At 46.3% G+C, this 12,995-nt stretch overlaps 1 protein-coding gene and 1 non-coding gene across 3 annotated transcripts in view; both read left to right on the top strand.

Annotated features, from left to right (window-relative positions):
* Positions 1-70: 70 nt before the first annotated feature.
* Positions 71-12,995, top strand: part of PDZK1 (PDZ domain containing 1) — a 37,943-nt gene continuing 25,018 nt past the window's right edge. Inside the window, exon 1 of one of the 2 annotated variants that reach the window (XM_032301791.1) lies at positions 71-228. The gene's annotated coding sequence lies outside the window, so the exon portion shown is untranslated. Of the gene's footprint in view, positions 229-11,255; positions 11,370-12,995 lie in introns of those variants that run through there. The other variant, XM_032301792.1, reaches the window with a different exon arrangement.
* On the top strand, positions 3,589-3,728 carry LOC116568296. Its single transcript, XR_004276538.1, has one exon. It is a non-coding gene; the product is annotated as a U4 spliceosomal RNA (small nuclear RNA).

Here is a 12,995-nt window from a genome sequence, read left to right on the forward strand (position 1 = left end):
GTGGCACTGGGCTTGCTGCAGGTTGTCTCAGGTTTGAGCTGCTCAGGGCCCACCAGCTGGCAGGAAGCAGGACAGAGGTCACTTGAACTCAGACCACAGGTCCCTGTTAAATACATCAGCTTTTAAATCAATCTTTGTTCAAAGTCCAGTGAGTTCCAAGACTAGAGCTCACCAGCAGAGAGAGAATTCCCCGGTGAACGGACCAGCTTTTCTTCTTTCCACATTCAGGTAAGAGCTGACTCTGGTCGCCCTGACTGAGGGCACCAGCTGCCTGGGCTTGAACCTCCTTCTTTCTTTTCCTTTCTCCTTTTCCAAGCAGTGGCTGGCTATCCAGGGCAGAAGGGAGGCCTATGGGGAAGGAGCCAGGGGCCTTCTGTGGTGGGGGTGGCGGGGGGAATTGTTCACACTCTGAGGTTCTCTCTGCTCGTGATGCCTGACCCTCACAGGTTCGGGTCTGTTTCACAAAGGAATTGGTAAACTGATCCTCAAAAAAAGCTTTCCCATGGTTGCCTAGGGGGTTGGCGAGCAGCCCAAAGGGAGCATGACAACAGACCTCACAGGTCACCAGGGGGATACTCCTCTGACCTTCCCACTAGGCAAGGGCTTTGTGTATTAGAGATTTTCTTCTGGAAGCATCCCTTCAAGGGTAAACCCTAACTTAACTTTCCACCCGATAAAAATGGGCATCTCCTCTTTTCATCACATAACAACACTAAGAAATGAGAAAAAACCAGTGAGTTTCTAGGTGGCTGAGTTTTCAAGTAACCTCCCCAGGCTCTACCTTTTGAAGTTTATAATTCTTTGGGTCTTGTGTGGGTCTGAAAATCTTTGTTTCTTTAACGTTCCAGACGATTCTGGTGTGCAGCCAGGTTTGGGAACCACTGGTCTCTTCCTAAGAGGAAGAGACTAAGGGACTTAAAGGTGACTTTATATAAGGGTTTTCCAGCGGAGGAGACCCTTGATCCGGGCAGGTTCCTTCCTCCTCAGCTGTCCCTGCAGCATTGTTCAATGGTTCAATGTGCTTGCTCTCAGTCCTATATCCAGAACTCACAGGCGTGCGGGTGTCTAGTCACCTGTAGTCACATGTTCTTTCCTGCAGCAAATAACTCAGGGACTTTGAGTTTGTGTGTTATGACTAAGTAAATTGTTCTTATCTTTAACTCTTTTGTATGTTCTCTGCACCATAAACTATGTAGTAGCTAGTAATGATGTCTTGTGTTTGTGGACAGCTGCTTCTCCTCCAGGGGAAAGGACACGGGACTGGGGCACAAAGAGCCCGTGCTGTTGTTTGGTTAGTGGTGACAGTCCGTTAGACAAGACAGCTGGGGCTTCAGTTTCACCATCTATCAGTGATGGCCTCGCTTTCCCCAGGGCTGTACTGAATATAAAATTATAAATGAGACATGTTTGAGGGGATTAAAAGCATAAACGTAAGGTGTGTACATTTCCAGTGTGAGTACCAAAGGCTCTGTGGGAGGAAACAGGCTGTGGTCAGTGAAGTCACCTCGTCCTCGTGTTTTCATCTCAACAAGCCTCTCTGGACTCCCCTATAAATCGGGAGTTGGGACTAGATCACGGCCAATGTCCTCTTCAGCCCACCAAGTCAAGGTGGAGCCCTAAGTATGAGGACTTCATTATCCTGCAGCTCAGAAGGCTGCCTCCTTCTCATCATCTGGGTTTGAATCGAAATGCTACCTTCCCAGGAAGGGCTTTCCAAGCCAGCCTCCCCCTCAGTCCCACCACCACGTCTCCTCGTTCATAGCCTTTGTCACCAGAGGTCCTCTCGTTTACTTTCTACTGGTCACCCTTGCCAGACGTCAGGCTTCAGGAGAGCCGAGATCTCCTCTTCTGTGTTACTGCTCTAATCCCAGCTCTTAGGAAGGCACCTGGCATAGAGCAGATGCTTAGCTATTCAGCTAAATGGGCTGCCGGTTAGTGTGGCGGGGAATGGGCTGCAAGAATGGAATCAGGGTGTTTTGAGAAACCGCTCTCCAGGAGAGGATGCTTAAGCGCTCTGATACTCTCGGGGCATCTGAGGGCCTGGCTTTGATCATGTAGGGATGCACATCTCTGGCCACAGCCCGGTTAAATGATTTTCATATTTGTTGCATATGAGCATAGCAAGTTCAACTTAGATATGTTTCCTCAAGATCGTGGCAGCTCCTCTCCTTGGCATTTCATGAGGGGCTGCCTCACGATTTCTTACTCTCATTGGTTAAGTGGTGCAGAGCATGGATGCTGGAAAGCTGCATTGCAAGCAGACATATTCTTCTTTTCTGAGACTCTGTGTCCTCCTCCGTCAGACAGGCACAACCACTTTATTGTGGTGTCTGGAGGATTAGGTGGGAGAACGTACCTTGGAGGGTCTCACACACTGTGCTACTGTTATGATGATTTTTTTTTTTTAAAGATTTATTTATTCACTTGAGAGAGAGCACAAGTGGCAGGGGACTGGGGCAGTGGCAGGGACAGGGGCAGGGGGAGAGGGAGAAGCAGACTCCCAGCTGAGCGGGGATCCTGACCTGGGGCTCGATCGCAGGACCTAGAGATCATGACCTGAGCTGAAGGCAGATGCTTAACCATCTGAGCCGGCCAGGTGCCCCTGTTTGATGGTCTTCAGACAACTCTGTGATGGGCATAGCCCCAGAGAAGGTAGGACCCCAGGTAGCGGCAAGGAGTTTTGATAAATAGGAACAATAGCCTCTAGGCAGCTTGAGGGTATCTCTGCAGGGTTTGCTCTTGGTCTGAGGCAGCCTCCAGCTTCTGAGGCTCTAAACCTCATGCAGCACGAACACTGGAGATCTCCTGTAAGACTGAGCCTAACATGCTTCCCAGGCTCACCTGAACTGCTTCTTCCTTTCGACATACACTTCTTCTCCTGGCTTTCTGGACTATTCACTCTTCCTTTTACCTGGGCTGCCTGCCTCCTTCCAGTCTAACTACTTGTGTCCCCTAACACAGCAGATACCTCAGGGGTGGGAGGCTGCGGAGGTGGTGAAAGAAGCCTAGACTCCAGTGGGTTTGAATCCAGGCTCTGTGGCTTATCCAAATAGCCATGGGAAACCAACTTAACTCTTCAGAGTCTTTTTTTTTAATTTATTTTTTACTGGTGGCATGGGCCATTAGGATTTCCTTTTTTCTTTCTTTTTTCTTTTTCCCCCCTTTTCTCACTTTTATTTATTTATTTATTTATTTATTTAATTTATTTTCAGTGTGGACCATTAGGATTAAATGTAAACCATAATAGGAACAATAAGCACCTAGGCTGGTGCTTGGTGCTCAGTAGGATCTCAATAAACACATTTAACAATAGCAAGACATTTTCTTTTAGATATTACTGTACCCATGCTATTTTTGGATAATTGTGTTTCTAACTTTCCCCACTGCACTCCTGGGCTCTGTGAGGGCAGGACAGTGTCTTAATTTGATTAGAGCCTTGGGATCTGTCTGTCCCAGAACCAAATATACCTTGTCAATTGTATAAATGATACTTAAAATTCAGACAACAGAGTGATGCCCTCAGACTGTGGTGCTCAGGAAAGGATTTATGTTTAAAATTGACCTGAGCCTTGAAAACAGGTAGGTTTTAGCTTTGCGCAGTGGCAGTATCGTAGCCAATGAGGTTTATCCGAGGCGCGATTATTGCTAATTGAAAACAGGTAGGTTTTAGATTCATTCACTTGGAAAGAATGTTTACTTAGGAGATACTATGTATAACTAATCAGAGTGGGGAAGGTACTCCAGGCATGAGCAAAGGGCAGGCTGGGTGTGGGGGGCCATGCGCAGGCCAGCTGGGTATCTGCTGAGGGCCTAGAGGAATGAGGTAGGGCAAGATTATGCCCGAGCAAGGAGTCTGGATTCTGCTTCTTGAATGATTCTTTTGTTTTTATTTATTTTTATTATTCTTTTTCTTTTAGAGATCAAGAGGGCAGGGGAAGGATAGAAGCAGAGAGAGAATCTTAAGCGGAGCATGGAGCCTGACATGGGGTTAGATCTCACAACTCTTGAGACCATAACCAAAGCCAACATCGAGAGTCAGATGGTTAACTGACTGAGCCACCCAGGTGCTCCTTGAATGATTCTTTTAGAACCTGATAGGATGATGGCAAGATCTCAAGGCAGTAGGTGGGAGAGCCTGGGGGCAGGAGGTCTGTGGAACACATGAAAACAATGTAGGGGTAGAAATTCAAGGTCAAGAGGTCTTGTAGAACAAGATGCCAATTTGAGGGATAGCCGCTGTTCCAACCAACCCTCAGGGTGATTTGGTTATTCTCAGGTTTTACCAGCTTTACCAGGGGCAAAAGTTATCCTCTGTGAGGGCGTCTTTGTTCCCACATAATGTTGACTCTGTCCTTCTCCCAGCTTGCAGAACTCTTAGGTAAGCAAGTCAAGTGTGAAAGACCTTGACCTCCAGCCCAGAGTCCTGCATGTAGGACAAAGTGTCATTCATGATGCCTGGGGACTGGGGGAAGTATTTGGTACCAGCTGGCCACTTGAACTTTGAGATAAGCAGATTCATTCCTTATCATAAATGAGGAGTAATTAACTCCCTGGGCCTGGAGTCACTCTTTTCCACATAATGCTCAGTGGAATGCATTTCACTAATTTCCCACATTTGAAATCTCTTGCTGGCTAAGACCAAATGGTAACTGTGACAATGGGAAAGTTAAGTTAGCAAATACATATCTTAGGCTCCTGCTTATCCTTCTGTTTTTGACACTAATTCTTTAAAATGAAGACACTTGAGTGTTTGAACTTCCACAGGTCTTGCTTTTCCAAGGAGGAACCCAGGTGGTCCCAAGTGAATTATCTGCAGTGAAGACCTAGAACCTGCTCCAGGTGAAATGTTTGTGAAGAAAGATGAAATCTTTATCTCTTCCTTGCTGGGGACATCTGTCAATCCCAGCTGGGACACGATAGGATTCCTCTTATGCCGTTGGAAGAAACTGTGTGTCTGAGGCTCAGAGGCTGCCCTTGAAGGAAGGCAGACACGCCAGGGCAGGAGGAGGCCTTGGTCAGGGCCGATGGCTGTCAGGGATTCTTGGCCTGTCCCTGTGCTGACTTAACTATCTCATAGTCTCCACCAATGGCATTTTTCTGATAGAACTCTAGTGTTTGTCTGTCTCACTCATGACACAGATGCACACCAGGGAGGGAGGGACAGTGTTCTCCATGAGGACACAATGTGCCCAGATGCCTGGTCAAGGTTCCTGGGAATGTTGCCTTCTCGCTGAAGTTCCAAGGGTTTTATAGACTAGCAAGGAGTTCAGTGCAAAGCAAATACCATCCGGGTTGAATGTTACCCTGGGCTCCCACCCTCTCTTCCCTTCATGCCTTGATGAAACAGAGCGATTTCTCTGTGGTACATCCTAGTCCTACAAACAGCCGTCCACAGTCACAATTACTAGGGTTAAACATTATTCACCTGCTGCGTGGCTCAGTGACTGCTGTGTAGTTTTCCACGGCTCTGGTGTTGGTTACATAAGTGCCTTTTGAGGAGAGACTGTTTTCTTTGTGGTCTGGTACTCCCTGCACCACTGGTTCCCAAGTATTAGACAAGATAGCACTGGATCCATCGTAACTAGTGGCTGTAGGCACCGTGTTTGTAGACCACTCCTGCTGCATCCTAGCCAGAAGAGCCCACCCCTTCCTTCCTGGAAGTCCTTGCACCAGGCTGTGGGTCACAGCTGACAGTGCTCTTCTGTTTTTCTGCTTCCAAACGGGATGCGTTTCTCCCATGCCCTTTCTTGAATCTTTTAGAAATTCAGGGATGTGGCCTGGCGGGTGAGCCTGCTCACTAGTTACTGCTTGGCTGCCATGGTCCCTACGTGGGGAGAAGCTTTCTGGGTACAAGGTCCCGCTTCCCTCATGCACCTTCTCCACCCTTGTCTGTTCCTTGGTGCCTGTGCTGGTTACCTCGTGTGCACACCTGTTAGAGCTCATCTGCTTCCGGCAGCGCCCCCCACAACTTGGTCTGGAAGTTTTGTAAAGCTCCCCAGAATCTTATGCTTCTTTGTATATGGTATTTGGTTCTATTTTTGTAATTCCCTGGCTTTCAGACTTACGTGCTCCTTCTGGGGTCGGTTGGAGAAATCGGAGCTCATTACATGAGTTTTAGTTCCCGAGGAACAAAATCTTCAGCCCTGTCTTTCCAGTGGTTAATGCTAACTTTAAAGAGTTGGGCTGCAGAGAACCCTGGCCTGATGATCAAGGGGCCCTCTTAGCCCCAGCCCAGCCCTTCTTGTCTGCTTTAGAGAGAAAACCGGAAATACTGCTCAAGTGTTCTTGCAGAAAAAGGGATTGGGGCTCCCACCAGAGGACCAGGAAGACAATGTGCATGGCTTGCCTTCTATGTCCTAGATACTGTGCTCAGATGCTTTACTTGGTTGATCTTAAGTCCTCTTCATCATGTCTATATGCATTTCCTATTCCAGGTGTACCTTTGTCTTCAGCTCAAAATTAAAGAAGTCACCCATGTTCTCACAGCTAGAAAGTGGTAATGCTGGGGTTAAAAACTGGGTTATCTCCAAAACTCTAGTTCTTAATAATGTCCTTTACCGAGACTTGAATGATATGGGAAGATAGAAATAAAAATACGAATTCCCTTCACATCAGCTATATACCTAGACATTTCTTTTAGACTTTTCATGACTAGAAATTACTCTGTCTTATAGATCTTTTAGGATGACCTTTCCTCTGTTGATCCCTTAATTTTTGAAACTACTCCTTCCATTCCTTCCTTCTCCCCATTTGTCCAGCTCAGCCAGTCCCTGACACTCTACATCTCTCCAGCCCTACCCTTTGACTACTCTTACCTGCCAACTCATGTTGGTCTAACATTCCAGCTCTGTGCTCATTGTAAATATAGAAATCCTCCTCTCCAAGCTTTCTGTTTTTTAAACATGTCTAACCCCAACTTACGGTAAAAGTTACCACTTTCTCCTTCTATTCATGGACCCTGTGGTGAGGAAAAAGCCATGAGAAGCCATCCTGATTGGTCTACTGTCAATTAATGAGATTGGCCTATCTATCTAATAGGAAAACATTAACCTAAGTTGTTTCTTAGAAAATTGTATTCAATTTGTTGACTCATTGTAGTGAAGCAATGCTGTGGCTATTGGAAATCCTTGTTGGCCAGTGGTTATAAACTGACAGCCCAGGGGCTCAATTCTGTTGGGTTTACATGGAGTTTCTTAAAAATTTGAAATAGCTGTCAGCTTTTTACAGTGGGGAAATTTTGCATAAATCTGGATTTCCAGATTCTCTTGAGAAATTGATAGGTCCAGCATTCCTGGTTCCTATCGCCTCCCAGGAGCTGTCTCAAAGTGCTAAATAGCAGAGCAAATCCACAGGCCTCTCCTGACCCTAGTGATTTGCCAGTTTGAGCCCACTGGACATTTTGGTCCATATCCTCAGAATTCCTGATTTGTCTTAGTTACTCTGCAGGAGAGATTGGAGCCAAGGTAAGCGACCTTCTTTTCTTCTTCATCTCATTTTTTTTTTTTTAAGGTTTTATTGATTTGACACAGAGAGAGATCACAAGCAGGCAGAGAGGCAGGCAGAGAGAGAGAGCAGGGAAGCAGGCTCCCTGCTGAGCCGAGAGCCCGATGTGGGACTCGATCCCAGGACCCTGAGATCATGATCTGAACTGAAGGCAGAGACTTAACCCACTGAGCCACCCAGGCGTCCCCCTGCCTTTTTTTTTTTTTTTTTTTAAACTTTGGCCCTTGTGGAAATATTCTACCCATCGAGGTAAAACCCAATTCCTGTGCTCCCTGTATCCTTCCTTGATACACTAACACACTGCTCATTTTTTTCACAGAATAAAACCACCAGCCCTGCTCTTCCCCTCAAGCTGTTATCCCTGTTCTGTCCATCATCTGTTTCGAGATGTGTCTATATCTGTTGTCTCTGTTACTGTTCACTAGCTTCTCAGGCCCTTCTCCATCCTGGACTCCTGTGTTCTTTTTTTTTTTTTTTTTTTTTTTTAAAGATTTTATTTATTTATTTGACAGAGAGAAATCACAAGTAGTCGGAGAGGCAGGCAGAGAGAGAGAGAGAAGCAGGCTCCCCGCCGAGCAGAGAGCCCGATGCGGGACTCGATCCCAGGACCCTGAGATCATGACCTGAGCCGAAGGCAGCAGCTTAACCCACTGAGCCACCCAGGCGCCCCTGTGTTCTAAGTTTAGTGACATGTTCTGTTTTCATTCTCTTTACCTCTTAATGTCATTTTGCATTGTCACTTACAATCTTGAAATGCTTTTCATTTTGACTGCACTGTAAAAATCTCAGCCTTCTGCTTATTCCTTCTCTCTTCCTCTTCTGAATGCCGGGATATAGGATTACCCCAGGCCTTATCCTGGGTACCTCGTCCTCCATGTTTCCACTCGGAGGCTTTCCTTAACTCTGTGGCACACGCCCAGTCCTTTGTCCTGAGCTCCAGGCCCATACTCCCGTCACTCTTCTGTTAGTCATCAGGGCATGGGCTTCTCTGACACCTTCCCTTGGCAACATCATACCCATCATACCCGAGTGGAAAACTCATTAGTCTCCTCGCTGCTATAATCAGAGTACCACAGACTGGGTAGTAGAATGTGTGTGTGCTTAAGCAGCAGAGATTTAGTTCTTCACAGTTCTAGAGGCTGGAAGTACAAGATTAAGATGTTAGCGGGGCTGGTTTCTTCTGAGGCCTCTTTCCTTGACTTGCAGATGGCTACCTTCTGTGGGCTCACATGGCCTTTCTCTGGGTGCAAGCACTTCTCTCCTGTCTCTTCATCATCTCACAAGGATTACTGGATTATTCCCCACCCTGTGACCTTATTTAACCTTCCTTATCTGTTTGTAAAGCCCAGTCTCCAAATACAGTCACCTCGAGGGTTAAGACTTCAACATCTGAATTTTGGGAGGGACACTTCAGTCCACACAGAAAGGGAGTCTAGGGCTTAACGGAGGAGAGCTCTCAGAGTTGGGTAGCAGGAAAAACTGAACTAAGGTCATAAATCCAAGTAACACGTGGCCTTTATGGAGCAGCAGACGGAATGAGAAGATGACTGCAGAAATCGAGTGTCCTCCTAGCTCAGAACGGGGAGGAACCAAAACACAGCCATGGTCGGTGGCCTCAGGGGCGGCCTCAGACGGCTGTACTGCGCATGTGCCGCTTGGCGTCCCCGAGGCACCTTCCTGGTGATGTGGGACCGCCGGCAAGCTGCGTGGAAGTAAGGTCCGCAGAGGCTGGGGAGAGGAACAGGGACCCCCCTCCCTCCCCACACACACCACCGGGGGCTGCGGTCCTTTTGAACCTCCTGTTCACTGGTCACAGTGAGTGTATACATACACTCTTCAGTGGTTGATGGGATAAAGACAAAAAAACCACTCTATTCTCAAGGGACTTTGTAGTTGAATAGGAGTGAAGGAAAAGTTTTAATACAAAAATAGCTATCACCATGAACAAAGTATAAATGCCATACGTCCTACAACATGACACAAGCTCAGGAAAGCTCCGTGGATTAGGTAGGACTTAATGTAGACCTTGACAGCAGATAGGTAGGATTTCAGCAGATATGAAAGTAGGAAGAGAACATTCTAAACAGAGAATAATGTAAGTATTTTGGACATCTTTGTTTCAGAAACCTCCCTGTCTGTGGCCACCTCTGCATGGAGAAATTGGAGGGAACAGGATTGAAGAACTGATACACTCTGTCCTCGCTGTAGTTCCCCCACCACTGTCCCCTCCTCTCTGTTCTCACAGCTGCCATCCTAGGGCAGGGCCTTACTGGATAATCCTCACTGTGAGGAGGATTAGGCAACAGCCTCTTACCTGGCCTCCCCACAGGGCATCTTTGCTTCAGTTCATCCCACCTGCGATTCTTGGAGCCCAGCTCTGGTCCTGTCATCCCTCTGCTTATATGCCTTGAGCTCCTTGGGCTGACATTCGAGGCCCTTACAGGTTAATGTGTCACCATGACGGAAGGACACATTGGCTGCTGTCCTTCAGTCACGTTGAGTTCTTAACTCTTCCTTTACTGTACCCCAGCACGTTCCCACTTCCACAGTGGAGGTTTACATTATTCTCTGTTTAGAATGTTCTCTTCCTACTTTCATATCTGCTGAAATCCTACCTATCTGCTGTCAAGGTCTACATTAAGTCCTACCTAATCCACGGAGCTTTCCTGAGCTTGTGTCATGTTGTAGGACGTATGGCATTTATACTTTGTTCATGGTGATAGCTATTTTTGTATTAAAACTTTTCCTTCACTCCTATTCAACTACAAAGTCCCTTGAGAATAGAGTGGTTTTTTTGTCTTTATCCCATCAACCACTGAAGAGTGTTTTGCATTTAAGTGTGAGGCAAGCACTGGTGGGATGGACTAATGAAATCAGCTTTAGGGTTCTAGGTCTTCTTGATGTTCAGGACAAAGTTGAAGGACTTTTGTTCATGATGCTAAATAGACTTCATCCACTCCCATATGCTAAATGAAGAAACTAAGGCGGAGGGATGGGGAAGAGGTTGATAGGGAGCAAGAAACTGTGAGGTAGAGCTGGCAAGCATCACCCCTCCCCAGGGCCTCACAAGATGACTGGTAGAATTACAAGATGACTGGTGGGGCCTCAGATAAGGATGGAACTTGAGACTCTACCTACAGGGTGATGGGGGAGGAGGCATGGCCTCTGTGATGGTTAGATTTAGGGGTTGGGGTGTGGGCCCACACACTTAATTCATAGAGTAAAGAGCACATGGGAGCTGTTCAAGGTTGGTTTCATCCGTTTTGTTCTTTTTTTTTCTTTTAAAATAAACATTTTATTTATTTGACAGGGAGTGAGCAAAGCAGGGGGAGCAGCGGGCAGAGGAGAAGCAGACTCCTTGCTATGCAAGGAGCCTGATGTGGGACTCGATCCCAGGACTCTGGGATCATGACCTGAGCTGAAGCCAGGCACTTAACCAACTGAGCCTCCCAGGTGCCCCTCTCTGCTTGATTTTGTTTGGCTCAGAGCTGGGACTTGGGGAGGGAGGCACGAGGCCCAGACTAAGGTCATCACACACTCCTATACTGTTGGCCAGGACATTGGCCATGGTCAGAGCTGGATCCCAAGGACCACATAGGGTGGCAATGGCCTCCCCTAACCAAGCTGCCCACTTGGTTTTTCATGTTGACTAAGGGTGAGCTTAAGGTGGCTGTTAATAGTTCACTCAACCTTGACATTCTTTCTGACCCATGAGGGTGTTATGCCAAGACTGAGGAGAGAAAACAGGAGTTAGGAGCAGCAAGGGATGGTTTTAAGCACTAGTTTCTTAAGCTAGTTGGGTGGGAGTAGTTCTCAAAATGTGCATGTTCAGGTTCAAGCTGGGAGATTGAATCAGTAGATCTGAGGTAAGGTTTAAGCATCTATTTTTATAAATCTCTATAGGTGATTCTGGGGGCCAGTGGGGGTTGGAAAATCAAATCTGTAAGGTGATGGGGAGGGTTCGGTGAGGTTCTGTACCATGCCTGACATGTAGTGAGTTTTCAAATGGCAGTGAGATTTATTATTGCTGGCCTCACCTGAAGGTCTATGAATTTATACTGTTTGAGCTAAATATATCTTCCCTCTGATGAAACCAGATGGTGGCTTTGGGCATGAGTGGACGACCCCCAAGTCTGAGATGAATGAAGATCCTATATTTTTTGCTTTAATTTTCTAGGAGCTGTCCTTTCTTTTCCTTCCTCAAGAATTTGATCTCACCTGACTTGTGTTTTATGCGATCTTTGGCAACCTCAGGATTCCTTTACCAAATAATACCTGGAAGCTCCCAGGTGTTAGACAAACTCTGTGTTAGAGTAGGGCAGTGTTTCAGAGACTGTTGTATTGGGAAATGCTTTGTGTTCTTATCAGGCTCCCACTGACCTTCAGACTCTCAAATACGTGTAGATCATGGATTTTTGATGAGCTAAGTGGCTTTAAAATCTCTTCCCTCCTACCCCAGTTTCCTACACTGGGTAGGCTTGTGAGCGTTCATGCCTGTGATAGTTTTTTTTTTTTTTTTTTAAAGTAGGCTCCACGTCCACTGTGGAGCCCAACACAGGGCTTGAACTCATGACCCTGGGATCAAGAATCAGACCCTCAAACGACTGATCCACGCCAGGTGCCCCTTTATGATAGTTTTTAATTAGAAATTTCCACATATAGCCATTGTTAGAACAGAATGTTCTATTTTTTTTAATTTTTATTTTTTCAGAGGTATAGTTATTGACACAGTGTTACATTAGTTTCAGGTGTACACATAGTGAGCAGACAACTTTGTTATGATATGCTCAAGTGTAGCTGCCATCTGTCCCCCTACAGTGCTATTCCAACACCACTGACTGTATTCTCTCTGCTGCACCTTTCATCCCCATGATGGCAAGCCTGTCTCTCCCACTCCCCTTCACCTCTTTTGCCCACCCCTACCCCCTTCCCCCTGGCAACTGTCTGTTTGTTCTCTGCATTTATGGCCCTGTTTCTGCTTTGTTTGTTCCTTTTTTAGATTTCACATATAACTGAAATCCTACCCTATTTGTCTTTCTCTGATTTATTTTATTTAGCACAATACCCTCCAGGTCTATTCATGTTGTTGCTAATGGCAAGATCTCATTCTTTTTTATAGCCCAGTGAGATAGATATATATATAAAATATATTTATTTATTTTTGTTACTGGTCATTCTGACAAGTGTAATATGATGACTCTTGTGGTTCTGATTTGCATTTCCCTGATGTTAGTGATTTGAGCAGCTTTCTGTGTGTCCCTTTGCTCATCTGAATGTCTTCTTTCTTTCTTTTAAAGATTTTATTCATTTATTTGGCAAAGAGAGAGACAGTGAGAGAGAGATCACAAGCCAGGGGAGAGGGAGAAGCAGGCTTCCCTCAGAGCAGGGAGCCTGATATGGGGCTCAATCCCAGGACCCCCGGATCATGACCTGAGCCGAAGGCAGACACTTAACAACTGAGCCACCCGGATGCCCCCTGAATGTCTTCTTTG

Source organism: Mustela erminea, chromosome 10, assembly GCF_009829155.1.
Source record: "Mustela erminea isolate mMusErm1 chromosome 10, mMusErm1.Pri, whole genome shotgun sequence".
NCBI lineage: Eukaryota > Metazoa > Chordata > Mammalia > Carnivora > Mustelidae > Mustela > Mustela erminea.